Source organism: Protopterus annectens, chromosome 7.part0 (genome assembly GCF_019279795.1).
Source record: "Protopterus annectens isolate FY-2018-M chromosome 7.part0, PAN1.0, whole genome shotgun sequence".
NCBI classification, from domain to species: Eukaryota; Metazoa; Chordata; order Ceratodontiformes; family Protopteridae; genus Protopterus; species Protopterus annectens.
The window spans coordinates 871,442,394-871,458,288 of record NC_056739.1 but is presented as its reverse complement, the minus strand read 5'-3'; positions in this window follow the sequence as shown (position 1 = coordinate 871,458,288).

Genomic DNA, 15,895 nt, shown 5'->3' with positions numbered 1-15,895 from the left:
ATCATGTTTTATTTATAGTTTTTATTAATGTTTGTTATATATATTATCAATCATTGAGGCATCAGTATGAGATATATATTAATTCTATAATGGCATCTGTAATAAGTATGTCTTCAGTTGAACTTTGATGTTTTTAGCATTGTCTAAATACCTTTTAGCATTTCTGTTGCTTTCATGCATTTTTACATGGATACATATAGCTTTAAGAATTGTTCTTCCTGCTCTTTTGTGTATTTAAATGATAGACCACAGTGTCATTGTTTGTACCAAGGTCTGAAGAAGTTATTTAGCGAAAGCGCTAACCTTTGCTGCAATAAACAAAATTTTTTAACCTACACTTGGATTTTACTGGGCTGCAATTTATGGACTCTGAATCATTCAGTATATGGGACTTATTATCTACGTATTTTTCCCCTTCATTGCTTTGCTCTTTTGTGGTTTGCTTATTGATTTGTTACTTGCTTTTAACATTGGAGCATTAACCCCGAGCGGTAGTCTTATTCATCAGGTACTATCTTGACAGAACTAAATCTTTCATGTCTTCAGATACGTTGTTCATTTCTTGTGAAGGTGAGAAGGGATAACCTGCGTCGAGTCTTGTTTTCAAATGGTTGTGAAGGCTATTGCTTTTTGATCCAACTTTGTCTTTTTTGTCTTATTCAATATGTGGATCATCTTATCTGTTCAAATCTGACCTCAGCACCTACTACCAAAGCTTTGGATCTGAGAACTCTGACTCCTCCCCTACCCACAATTCCCCTCTCCTGTCTGAATTACCCCAGATCTCATTTGCTGGCTGTGAAAGTGAGAAGTGTGGACTGTGAGCTCATTTGTAGTTCACAATAAGTGAATGTCTTTTTTCTCCTCCGTTTAAAGTTGCTATTTGATAAGTTTCAGCTTTAGTGCAAATTTAGCATAGTGTTAGTGATAGGTTGTTTCCTTAGGTGTTTTTACGTTTTTTTTTTATTCCATGTGTATGTTTGCATTCTTTTGCATATAAAGTATAAGTATATTTAGATTAGAAGCTTTTTCATATAGTATTAGTATTTTTATAGTCAGTGTAGTTAATTTGTCCCAATGTCCTCAAGTTTCAAAAAGTGCACTTCCTGCAGGCATGAAATACCACCCCAAGGCCCACAATCTCAGTATATATAATGCTTGGGGCCATGTCACCTACAAGATTCATGTTCTATCTATGCTGCCTTCAGCTCCAGAGCTCTTCAAGGGCATAAAGAAAAATTGATATTAAAAGGACTTCTTCCTTTCCAGACTGGGTTCATAATGTCCTCGGACTCTAAGGTGTCCACTTCTTCTCATCCTGCTGACAAAAAGAAAGATAAGGAGGACAGATCCAGAGAGAGAAATTTAGAGAGAAAACAAGGATGTATGAGGACTGTCTAGAGAAAACTAAGAAGAGGTCTGACACCAAAAGTTCCTAGACAGTCAGATCTGATTGTTTCTTGGATCCAGACTCTGGTCTGAAGCCAACCTTTACTTTGGCAAGAATCAGTTTTATGCTTCATTCACCTATTTTAGAAAAAGTGCCTTTGAAGCCTTCTTCATTAGCTTCTTCATCCAGATCTGGCCGATATTCTAGAAGTCTCATGGAATTTGAAGTTGGCTAAATGATCAGGAAGCTTCTGAGGACTCAGATTCAGATGGGAGTCCTCCCTGCTCTGTCCCCAAGGAAGGACCCAAGACCAATCTCTTCCAACACAACTGTTCAGTCTTTCAGTTGCCTAATCCATCTCCATTTCCAGGGGAGGTGTACATCAGATTCGGCCATCAGGCGGTACAGATTGGTGAGTCGATGGCTCTCGACTTCTGCTTCGACATCTTCCTTCACTCGCTTGACTCCAATGCTTGCAGGTCCAGTAGAGTCCTACAGCCAGGGCAACAGTGTTTGGGCTCTGGTGGTAGATTCAACACCAAGACCTTCAGAGCTGTCACTGCCACTCTTGGCCTTGGCACTTGACAGCTTGGTGCTGAGGTGCATTTTGGGGCCCTCAACCATTGGATATGAGAGGGCATCTGACTTTTCCAATTTGGCTGGCTGTTCTTTGGCTTCAATGGCTGAGTCAGTTTTCAAGACTGTGGAGAGGGCCTTTGCTAGATCAAGATGTCTGGTGCACTCACAGAGCTCAGATCCATCCAGGCTATATCTGAAGATTGTACCGTCCTGCTCTCATTCTGGTAGAAAGGAACAGATGGATCCATTAGAGTTTGAAACAACTCAACCCTCAGGCCCCTTGTCCATTTCCAATGTGTCTCCCTCTGGTATCCCAAGGCAATTCCCTGGAAAAAGACTTGTAAGAGGAAGCATATTGATTCCTCTTCTGAGTCTGTCACTGAAGAAACTGTCTTAGGTAAGGGAGAAGGTTCTCCAAGATTTGCCTTGGAGACCTCCTTGAATTAAAGAAACAGCATGGGGGATGGCCTACCAAAACCCATTCTTCCAATGAGTCAGTGTTTCTCAAAGCTATTAGGTACAGCCCTTCAATGTCCTGGTTGGTCCCTCCTCTCAATCCTTTAGTTCACCTCATTTTTTTAAAAGCCTGGAAGGAGCCTGAAATGGCAGACCCCATCCCTAAAAAGAAAAAAAAACCCTCAGAATTATAGCTGCTCACGGAGACAGGAAGTTCTGGAATACAGGTCCCCTTGCATGCTGGTAGCAGCACCCACAAAAAAAAGGAAATATCTGAGGAGAGTTTCTCTATTCATCCCCCTAACAGGGAGTCTAGTGATTTGGACAAATTGGGGAAATGGACATATGCTTCAGCCACTTTTTTTCTGTCTGGGCACTGAATTATATGGCTCATTTGACATCATACTTCTCAACCTGGAAACAGCAAAAATCTGGACAAAGGCCCATGAAAAGTAAGTACAACTGGCCAAAAATCTGTATACTGATTAACATAAAATTAGGATACATAATTATGTAACCCCACCCACTCCAATGGAATTACGGGATACCAACCTACAAACTCAAATTGAAGAAAAGACAAATTAAACACAAAATATAACCAGAGCAATAGTGTAAAACATTTATATTAACATCTGAAATTGTTTCAGACTGAACTTGTGTAAACTAAAATACAATTTTCTTTTATGAAAATAAATTAACTGCTTCTGTACTAATATTAAATAACACGGCATGATATAACCAGAATAATACTGCTTTGTTAATATTAACAATAACATTTGAACTTGTATAAAACTAAAATGCAATTTTCTTTTATTAAAATAAAATTAACTGCTACACTGACTTGCCTTCTTGTAAGTTATTTTTATTTACCAAATTATTTTCTAAGAGAAGTCTGTGACTCATCTTTAAACTTCCCACTACTTGTGACATTGCTTTGCCTTTCAATAAGATAGCCTCTTGGTCAATAAATTCATGTAATTGATTGTTCTTCAGTTTAAACTCTACTTCTTTTGACACCAAAATAGTCTGTACCCCATTGACTTCCATAAAACTCTGAAAACTTCACTTCTTTATGTGTTTACATGATCACATTTTTATCAAATTCCAAACACAATACGCATATCTAGTGATAAGGGAATATTTAGCTTGCATTCATCTGAGAGAAACCATCACCCATAAGAGAAATCAAAGAATGAAGTTAATTTTGATCACAGCAACATGCAGTCTAAACTAGGCAAAAACTCAAGAACTCATCTACAGTGTAAAAAAAAAAAAAAAAAAAAAAAAAAAAAAACACATGGGAGTTTTATAGACAAATGTATCAGACAGGAATGGTTTCACCATCCTGTCACTGCAGTTCCCCTGATACCACTAGCAATAGCCTGCAAGAATCTAACAGCTCAAGCAAACTGTTTCCCCTTATACTTTCAGGATATAGATTATTATTATTATGCTTTCAAGATATTAAGTTTAGCCAGTTAGGCCTAAAACAAGCTAACAAATCTTAAATTTCTTTTTTATACCACCAGTTAACATAAGGTTTTTGTCTTCTTTTTTGTGTGAACTATAGTTGGGTTCCACCTGTGACAAAAGTTCAAAATATACCAGAAGACAAAAATTCTAAGTTGAACAATGGCACATAACAGATATGACAAAAACATAAAAATGAAGAAAGTTAATCATCATGACCTAATCTGAATTTCTAGTTGAACTCTAAAATACAAATTCACCAGTGATTATTTGATTTGAGCTAAAATAATATTATGCCATAATGCAGGCAGTAAGTTTGACTTGTATCAGCAGCTGAATATTATTTACAGATCCTGCCAAAAGACAAAGATAACCTTGACTATACAGAACTTCCATAGCTCTCAACCTTCCATCTCTATTATGTGGAATACTACCTCTTATAATCTGGAACAGATGGGCAAAATGTGGAACACTTACTATCAAGGTAATTACTAACAACTTCAATTAGAAAGCTTACAAGATTGTTAAAAATATGTTACTTTATAATTAGAAAAGTTATTTTGATGATTTACTACAATACATTACTTATCATGGATATCCGTTTAAAAAATTTTTTAACACTGAAATTGTGATAGACCCTTTCAATGTGGAACATGGGCTTTTCAAGACTCAACTCATAATGAGGTGCAGTTGTGAGGCATGATTACATTTTTGGAACAACTTACAGTAGCTCAGTGAGTAGCATTGCCATCTCAGAGTTCTTGGGTTGTATGTTCTCCCTAACTCTAGGTTTTATCTACGTGGTCTGATTTACTTTTCTTGGCTGCCTAATAATACTTTGTATTTGGTGCCTTATAGCAACAGTTTACTTTGTGTTGCCTTTGGTTCGATGTGTAGCTAAGCTACAGAACACAGTCTGCTCCAGTTAATCTGCTCATTTTGCAATAAAAGTAATATGTGACAGCTGCTGGGAAGTTCCAGTGGGGCATACAGTGTAGCCACCATAAGGTGGCAGACAAAGGAGCGTCGTATTTAAGGGTGTCCAGAGTTTAGGGTGGATGTGTTTAACTCTTATTTTTTGGGTGTTTTGTATGTCTCTATTACCATAAAACAGACTGCTGTAAACAGATTACCATTTTTTGTTTTTAATAGCTACTATCATTTTTTTCTTTTAATGAGAGCAGTAACGTTTCTTATTGGATAGTTCTTTCACGTCAGAGTAGCAGATAATGGTTACTGTCATTCTGTAAAATCATCAAGTACAAATATTAAGCCCCACGATCAAGTTATTTATAGCCAAGCATGCATAGCTCTCAACCTCTTAGGGTAACAAATCTGGACAAAGCCATAAATAATAGGGGGACAAAGGACCAAAAAAATAGGGACAATTTTTAAATATTGCTCTGACAAACTTAGAAAGTTGATAGAAAGATTTTGCATTAGCATGGTTTTTCTGAAGGGTATGAAGTCTGAATCTCAAATGTGTGTCATTACTTTCTGACTTCAGCCCTCAAAGATTTGGCAAAGACTTCCATGTAAATCACAATTTTATGAGTAACAGGCCAAAAATATGAGGCAAAAATCTCGGCATTCTGCAAAAATCTGTACAGTTAAGAGGTATGCAAGCATGTTTTCTTTTTCTCTTCAGACGTAGTCATTGTACTATAGCACTGAACTCATAGATGTGCCTCCTGCTGCCCTGAAGTAAACGTACAGGGAATTATTCACATGTGCTCAGCTCATTTAGTACTAAGTTATTTCAAGCCTCACCTTAAGCGAGGCCTAAGAAGCCTTCCTACTTTGTAAATACGTAAGTAATAGTATGGAAAGTTAGAGGAACACAGCTGTAATTGTACTAGTTCTTCCTGGTACTGAAAAAAAAGTTTAAAGAAACAATGCGTATTGTGGTATGTTACATCTGTACTGGGGTTTAACAGCATAATAAGATCTGAACGGAGTGGAGCTGCATGCAGAGTGGATTCTTATTGCCCAAATGCCCATTTGATTTGATAGCTGCCTCTACCTACCCTGCCCCAGATAAATTAAGTTGTCTGTGCTCTCCAGCTAGTACTAGCAGCAGCTAGCTACTATCACAGACAAAGTGCAGAACTGAATATGCAGAGTAGAAATGTTTGCAATACCCATAACACGTGTTTTCCCCCATTTTTAATTACCTGTAGGAGGTTGAGCCACCAAAGAAAGTAAATCTTCTCATCTTGACCTAAGAATGGAATGGATATGGATTCCTCCTAACTAGTGTAGGGTGGGCGCTGGGTGGACTCGATAGACTTCTTCTGCAGAGGTTAACTTAAAATTGTAAGCACACACAGTACAGCTCCAGTCCAGAGTCCGCTCCACTGAGTCCAATTGCTCACTGCTGCTGCTAATACAATCCAAATTACAAACCACAAGAAAATCAGCCCCAGCATGAAACAAAGCCAATCCAAATTACAGAGACAGTCTGAGCGTCTCAGAGTCTGACAGGAAGTCCTCTGCTTCATGAAGCTGATGTCATCATGCAAGCCCCAATATGTTGATGATGTTGCTGGATACGCTGGCATTGCATGATGACATCATTATTTAAACTTGGAAATAAAAATTAAAAAAAAAATGGGAAAAAAATTGGGAATTCAAGGACCCACTCAAGAATTCTTGGCACTGCATTATTTTGCCCTCAAAATGGGTAAATACTGAGGAATTTGGTATGGTTGGGAGGTATGTTTGACAAATTTCCAGAGAGATTTGATAAAAGAACTTTCATATTCACTGGTGGGTAACTTACATGTGGATATCCCAAAATGTGTGGTGTCCCAGTTGTCTACCTTACAGTCCTCTATGAATTTATCCATGAAACTGCTTTCTAATGCAGCAGATGGTATAGCTCATGTAGCAGGTACTAGCATTATGATGTGTCATCATGCCTGTATGTGGCTTTGCATCTTTGCAGAAAGCTTCAGGATAACTTTCATCAATACCCCATGTAACAGTTCTACTTTGTTTGGAACAAAGGTCAAGGACATATTTATCAGAAGTGATCAGGACGGTAAGACTTTGCCATTGGAATCCATTTTTCAACCTCCTCAGAAATCCTCCTCCATGAATCAAATGCGGGAAGGAAAATGTGGTTCAAAAATTGCAAGGTTTTTACTGGGACACTTCTGGGTAACAGGCCTCCCAGAAGCAGAAGTGGAGGCAGTTCCATGGGACGTCACCCCAGAGACAGAGGTGGTCTGCAAAATCAAGATTTCCATGGTCCATTTACAGAGAAACCTTTCCAGTGTTCCAGAACACCTGCCCAGCTGCTGCATTCTGAAGGCATTCAGTGGATGATTCTCCTTACACTATCTAGCCTGGTAAAAAATGACACAACATTCATGGGTGCTAAGGATCATTTCCAGAGATTATACAATACCCATTTTAGAGACCCCAAGAATAAAATAAAAGATTGTCAACATTCCACCCAATCAGTTGGGATCAGCAGCAACATAGGTTTAGAAGTTGCTGGCCATAACAATCATCCAACCTGTCCCCCAAGACCAGTTAGAATCCGGAGTCAACTCAAAGCTATTTTTAGTTCAAAAAAAGACAGGGTATCTGAAACCAAATTTGGATATTCGTGAATGAAACCAATTTGTAAAACAGACATTCTTGATGGTCACAATACAGTCCATTCTGCCTCTACTCAGAAAAGATGATTGAATGTGCTGTATAAATTTCCAGGATGCTGACTGTCACATAAAGATCCAGAGGTAATCCAGGAAATTTGTCTGTTTCCAGCCATAAGCCAATCAGTTCTAATTCACAGCACTGCCTTTTGGTCTTACCACAGACCCCAGGTGTTCACTAAGATAATGGCAGTGGTGACAGCCTTTCGCAAGATTCAAGAGATCCGAGTATTCCCATATCTGGATGATTGGCTTTTAACTGTTACTTCAAGGCATCCACTTCTAACATACCAGTCATTCCTGCTAGAAATGTCCTCCACCCTGGGTATTTCCATCAACACAAAGAAGAGCAAATTACAGCATATTCAGTCCATAGAATTCACAGGCTACCAGATAGACACAATGCTACAAATAGCAAAGCTACCCTCAACATGGATCAAATCAATCAGATCAGATCAGTTGCTGTACAGGTAATAAATGAACCACACCCCCAGGCTAGATTAATTTTAAGATGTCTAGGACTAATTGCTTCTTCCATAGTGATGATCCCATTAACAGAATACCACATGAGAATTCTACAATGAATGTTAGCTGTACAGTAGTCCCAGAAAATGCATCTCCTTCACCACAAAATACAACTCACACAGATCTACAAGAACCATATCCAATGGTGGATCACCTCCTACATAGTCACTTGGGACAGACACTTTCCTCCTTCAATACCCAAGGCCATAATGACCATGGATGCCTCCATTCTTGGGTGGGGGTGGGGGGCATTTTGAAGGGAGAACAGTCCAAGAAATTTGGCCTCCATCAAGAGTCCAACCTTCACATCAACATCTTGGAGTTGAGTGTGGTCCTCCTTACATTCCAGGCACTTCAGGACCATCTTCCCAAGGATATGACTGCCATTCATTCAGACATGTTAATAGTTTGGGACATCAACAAACAAGGTGGAACTAGATCATACCCATTTTGCAGAGAAGCCATGAGAGTCTGGCACAGGGTGATGTCTTCAAACCACTTTTGTAATAGCAGTGCATATTCCTGGAGCATCCAAAATCCTAGCAGACAAGACAAGTGGTCTTTCAAAGTATCAGTGGCAACAAAGATCTTCAGCCAATGGGGCCATCCTTGCTGTGACATCTTTGCTTCTCACCTAAACAACAAATGCAGAAGTTACTTTGCCCTCATTCCTCCAAAGGGTCAGTCACCAACAGATGTTCTAGCCCATCCTTTGACTCCTGGTCTCCTTTACACCTTCCCCCCATTCCATGTATCTCCAAGTTCACCCAAAAAGCAATGGAGTGCAAGACCAAAGTAATCCTCATTGCCACTTTCTGGGCTCAACAGGTATGGTTCCCTTTTCTTTGGCCTCACTTAATTCATCCACCCTGGGTGCTGTATCCCTTCCCAGATCTCCTCACACATCCCTTCCTGATGCTTCTACCAGACCTACAGACCCTAAAACTAACTGCATGTTTCTCCAGTTCTGACAATTGCCAGAGATGCCAGACTTTCATCCCCAATAGTAAGAATTATTTCATCCTGTCAAAGGAATTCTACAAAAAAGACTTACAAGAGCAAATGGAAACGCCTTTCCATCTGGGCATCTGACAATGGTCTAGACCCAGAACCTCTCATGTCTAGGTCTAGTTATTTGACAATTAAAGTACAATTAGCAGTCATCTGAAACTTTCACTCAGTATTCCATAACACCTCTATTGTTTCTCTTAAAATCTCTAAATCCTTTTTGAAAAGTACCTTTTTATTGTGGCCTGCTTTTCATTATCCAATCACCATTTTGTTACATTCTTTAACTCAGAAACCCTTTGAACCTGCAGTATCCACAGATATGAAATTTCTGTCTGGGAAGACTATATTTTTGGTTGTTGTCACCTCTGCTGAATGAGTATCAGAACTTCAGGCACTTTCATGCAAGACTCCCCTCCTAGTCTTTCACAAAGCTAGAGTATCATTGAGATCAAACCTTTCCTTTCTTCCAAAAGTACCTTCCAAATCAAACTTTAATCAAAAAATTGATTTGCCAGATTTCTATCCCCAAGAAACAATCATACTAGGTCACGTTAATATTGACTGGTCCTCCTGTCATTCACTTCACCCCACTAACCACATTAAGCTACACGGTTTCACTCAACTAATCAAAACCACAACACAGATAGATAAACCATCAAAAAAGTAGTCCATCCCAGACTGGATCTTTACTAACAGACCATCTCAATCCTACCCCTTAGGCTCCATCCTAGACACTCTCAGCGATCACTTTTATAATTAGACACCAAGTGAATCCATTAAAATCCTTCACCCTCCAACAAATCCAGTACACAAAGAATTTCACAACCCATGACTTCATATCTGCACTTAATCAATGCAGCTGGAGACCACTCTCATCTCTCCCCCTAGACTACTTCAATAACCCTTTCTAAACATTCTAAATCATCTTGCCCTATCAGAACTAAATCCAACTATGCCCCTTGGCTGACCAGAAATACCTGTCTACTACTAAAACAAAGAGATAAAGCATGAGACTCATGGCATCAAAATAAAACTCAGACTAATAGACAGGCATAGCAGGAACAAAGCCAAAAAACAAATTAGGATAGACAAAAGGAACCACTATATAGGCATTCAAACCAAACACAAAAATAACACAGAAAAATTCTGGGCTGCCATTAATAAAATCCTACAACTAGGAAAGACCAGTAATCCCCTAACATTGGCACCACCACCAATAATATTGCCATCCAATTCAACAAACACTTCACCAAATCTATCCTAGCCCTCACCAGTAATGTTTTTTTTCACTTCACATCCAAAGCTATCTTCCACACCAGCAGACCAAAATCTCTTCCCCTTACAGCCTGTCCCAACTAGCACAATATATAAATACCTAAATAGGCTTAAACCCACAACCTTGGCCATCAACAAATTACCTGCAGAATATCTAAAGATTGCAGCCAAAGCCATCTCTTATCCAGTCTCCATGCTCATTAACCACTCTTTATCAGAATGCTTTCCTTCTCTGTGGAAAAATCACATATAATACCGCTCTACAAAGAAGGTAACTCTGTGAAACTATCTGTACCATCCAATTGCCATTCTATCCCCCTTATCTAAAATCCTTGAAAAATGTATACATTCCCAAATAATCTCCTCACTAATAAACTGCTAACCAACACCCAGCATGGATCCGCTCCAATCACAGTACTACGACAGCCCTTATTAGCTTTACCAACACAGAAAACCAACATTGAAACAATGGTAGCCTAGTATCCACTGCATTCCTAGATCTCTCCAAGGCCTTCGATACTGTCTCCCATCCCAAACTCCTTTCTGCTCTCTCCGATCTTAATCTCACCCACTCCACACTAGCGTGGTTTCAAGAATATCTAACCAACTGCCAACAAGCAGTAAAATGGAAAAACTCCTTATATCCCCTCCTACCTGTCACCCTAGGGGTCCCCCAAGGATCCATTATTGGACCTCTTCTTTTCAACATATTCACCAACCAACTCCACAAAGCTACACAGCACACCACTCTAGTCCAGTACGTTGATGACTCCACTCTATTCTGCTCCGCCCCATCACTCCCTCAACTCCAGGAATTGAAACAAGAGTCCTTTACTGCTGTTGAAACCTGGTTAGCCAACTCTCAACTAATACTTAACCCCAATAAAACACAATTAATGATATTCTATCCACTAAAGCCTTAGACTCCATACCACCATTCACAATATTCTCAGCTAACAACACCCCTATCACACTGTCGAACACACCAAACTTCTAGGGTTATGATGGATCACAACATGAAATTTGACATGCACATTGCAGAGACAATAAAGAAAGTCCTTAAAAAAGGTGGAACCCTATATAGATGCAAAAAGCACCTCACCAATGACAGTAAAGCCACCATCACAAAAACCCACCTACTATCCACACACCTCTATGCCTCCCCCATACTCATCAACCTAAACAAAGCAGACTTTAATAAGCTAAACACCTGCTATAATAAAATAGCTAGGTTTGCTACTGACTTACTCTTCAGGACTCATCACTGCATAGTAGTCAAGCAACTATCCTGGCTAGAATTACCCAACCTGCTCACATATAACCAGTTTACAACAGCCCACCAAATTCTATATTATCCCGATAGAGTTCCTGCTCTTCAAGATCGATTTAATAACTACTTGAATAAATGCCTATTAAGATCCACCAGTAAAGCACTGGCTGACATAAGCAAAAGCAACAATAGCTCTGGGGACTCCTTGTTTTCCATTTCTTTTGCAAATGCATGGAACACAATCCCTATAGATATCAGGACCACTGAAAACAAAACTAATTTCAAAAAACTCCAGTCCCATTTACAGAGTTTTTGGTTATGTAATTGTTATGACGCTGGATGGCCTCACTTAATTAGATCATATCGTACATTAACCTTCTATGAAAGCTTGCAACAACTCCTTTCTATACTCTTAATCTATGCATGTTACTATACTAGCTTCTAGCCACTGATGAATGTAACCAAATGACTGAACAAAATGTCATTTCAACTGTATTATTATAACACACTGTGCTCCTTGTAGTATATTGTCTTTTTGTTTCTTTCTTGGCCTTGAAACTGTACCTTACTAACGTTTTGACTCTGTACTGTACTTTATTAACATGTGTATTGTAATTCCTGTATTTGTTGTACAAATCTTTGTGGAGCTTTTCTCCCTGGGCCGCCACTGAAAATGGAATCCATGCCCAGTCAGACTTTCCCGGTAAATAAATGTAAAATAAATAAATAATATATTACATACATTAGATGTGCACAGATGAAGAAGAAGAACTAGATGTGCACAGACAACTCAGATTTTACCTCCAAAATACCAAGATTTTCAGAAAAATGTGAACAATTGTTTATATCCTTCTCCAAGAAAAAGTTGGGTCCATCAGTTTCTAAATTACTCTAAGACTTTTAGCTAGTTGCATTTCTTTTGTCTACGTATACCTCTACAATCGTATCCTAAAGTGTTTTCTACAAAAGCAATGGCACCCTCTACAGCCTTTGCTAGGCAAGTTCCTATCAGTGACATTTGTGCAGCAGCAACTTGGTCATCAACTCACATCTTTATGTTTCACTATAAATTAGATGTACAATACAAGATGCAAACATCTTCTGGCCTTGCCATTCTCAGGAATATCCTTCCTTTAGACCAACCAGGGACCCTGATGGGTAGCTTGGGAATCTGTCCTGCATGTTGCTTCGGAAGAAAAAAAGACAACATTGGATATGAAAGTTATGTACTTACCATAAAGATAGATTGTGTTCTTTTCATCTGGTTCAACTTTCCTCCCACCTTCCCCCTACCAAATTGTCATTCTACTTTTAGAGACTGGTCATATCTCCATTGGATCCTGTCTGATAGTTTATACCTGTTACATTTTTTAGTATTTACTCCTTTTCTCCTTGTCCTATTAGGCAAATGGGTATATATTTTCACATAATGACCTTTTACGGTCAGTCAGCAAACCTAATCTGAGATAATTCAAGCATGGGATGGGAATTGTGGGTATGGGAGTAGTCAGAGCTCTCAAATCCCAAGCTTTGGTAGAAGACACTGAGGTCGGATCTAGATAGATCCGACAACCCACATATTGAACCAGATGAAAAAAGACATCATAACTTGTATTTATACTCACTGCAACATAACTATTCCAGGCAACATCAAGACCCACTTTACCAGGGCCATAGCTTCATCTATGGCTTTTGGAAAGAGTTGGATTATAGAAGTATTCTAAAGGCAGCGACTTGGTCCTCTGTATTGATTCCTTCTCTATGTCCAATTCAAGCTTTGTTATGACCATTCTCCAGGGCTTCTGGACCCTTTTCCTTCCATCTCCCAAATGTAGTAAGCTAGGGTAATCTACCCATATAGCTAAGGCTACTGCAGCAATGATCAATATGATGAACATAGGAGTGTTATATAAGTAAACTTACCATAACAGCATATGTTTGAATGATCACTGCTACAGTAGCTGGTCTGTCCCTCCACCCCTCACCCCCTTGTTTTTTGATCTGTTACTCATGCCAGGATGTGGACATTTACTTTTTTGTTGAAGGGCCTGGTGCTCAAACCTGTCTTTTTAGTCAGCTCATCTTGAGTTGGCTGATGGTTTGGGTGTGTGGAAGGTGCCCTGAAGCTTTGGAAGCTGTCTGTCTGCTATATCACTGGCAGGATATAACCCATGTAGCTACAATCATTTGAACATCTACTGTTATGGCAAGTTTACTTACACAACTATACTTTCTCCATTGCTTCTACTCTGAGACTATGCTCTGTTAGTATACAAAGAAGCAGTGTCAGCCATGATTATAATGCCTCATTTATGATGTTTAACAAGATTAATAGAGGACAAAATGTTATTGGTAACATTACAGATACTATAGCTGCTGTACACATAAAAGGAGATTTAACCTGAGACCTCCCAGCAACTAGACTCTCTGGTCAGAGATTCCCAAACTAGATATATTATTCTTATCAGCTGTTCTTAAGAGGGCTGTGACACTACATCTTAAGAATATGTCAAGGATGAGAAAGCCCTCAGTGCTGTAGAGATAAACTTCCTCTGCCTTAGTAGACTTTCTGAAAGATGAAGGAGAATCCATGCCAGATGTGATTTAAGTATGGCACACAACCAGATTAATAAAAACCTGGAACGAATCCTGACTCTCATGGCAGTTTTTGGAGGCCATGGCAGATATCAGGAAGCCAAAGACTGCCCACAGATGGTCAGCAGTAGTGGTGTACCCTTTTGGCTTTATCTGACTGCTTCTTGAAGGCATTTGAGCATCCTCTGTCTCTCCATTTGTCCACTTGAAAGTTGATGACCAAAGACTGATAAAGCAGGTTAGTCATATATGTGGTAACAAATTTCTCCTTCCCATAATTCCTGTCCTGATTTCCTTACCTATGCTAGATGTCCCACCCCTTCTGAAACAAGTGGGAAGGAAGCAGTTTTTAAACGTCTTTTGTAAAAGAGCTATCTGGGAGTTCTTACCAGATCAGAACGTGTCCAGATTTTATTCCACACTCTTTTTAGTGCTGAAAAAAGATCCTTGGTCATTGTTAGATCTAACAAAGTAAATGTATTCATTCTCAGATAAACTGCTCACATGGTCATGGTGTGGTTATGCTTTCCTTGTCTAGCAGATTATTGGATGTGATCACGAGACCTCAAAGATGTTTACCTCTACATCAGAATCACAAAAGAGTTCAGAAGGTTTACACACTTTTAAGTCAAAGCCGGTCATTATTCATTTCAGATGCTTATATTTGGTCCCACCCATCCTCCTCAGAATATTCACCACATGTATTTCTGTGGTAGCAACAGCTCACCAGAGGCTACATGGAGATAAGGTTTCCTTTGCTTGAACATCTGGCTCACAGTTGCTTCCTGCTTCTAACATTTAGTATCATTGTGTAAGTTTATGACTTCATTATTCCATTCTGTGGGAATAACAGTAAATCATACAAGGTCACAACCAATCCTTTCTGAGCTGTTTCCACCTATCAACTGCAACCTGGACACCAAATCATGCAAAACACATTCATAGGATCCAGTCTTTTTGGATCAAAGTTTCATCCTTTCTTGTACTAACAAAACTGTTTGCCCATCTTTCTCTTAAGGTACTGGGACAAATGGGAGTAGTTGTTCCCATGGAAATTCTTCAGTGGACCTTAAGCATTTATTGGTCACAGGTTATATATCTTGTATCTCACCAAATCCACATCTCTGAGACTTGCACATGTCATATACTATGGTGGATGGCTCTTATAGGTTTCTTCTGTGGCAGTCCTTTACAACAAACCACCATATCAGCTACAGTCACCACAGGTGTATAAGCCCTAATGTGGGGGCATTTCAGTGGTTAGACAGTTCAAAGAATCTAGATGTCTTCTGATTTGGTCCTTTACATCAACATCTTAGAGATTAAAGCAGTTCTTGTGACCCTAAAAGCCTTCCATGACTACTTTCCTCAAGGAGTTAGCACTATACAGTTTAGTAATGCAACTGTGGTGTGATACATTAGCAAACAGGGGAATCTCAAGCTCATCCTCTACAGTAGGACTCTATGAGAGATAGACAATGAGGTTTGCCAAGCAACTGCTTCCTGGCTGAAGATCACATCCCTGGGAGCCCATCTCTCTGGCAGACAAATTCAGCAATTACCTATTTCTGCTCAATGAGTGGTTTGTCAGTTCCTCACTTGCATGGAGACTTTTTCAGTAATGGAGGGAAACTGTACTCTTGACTGTTTGCTTCCCCA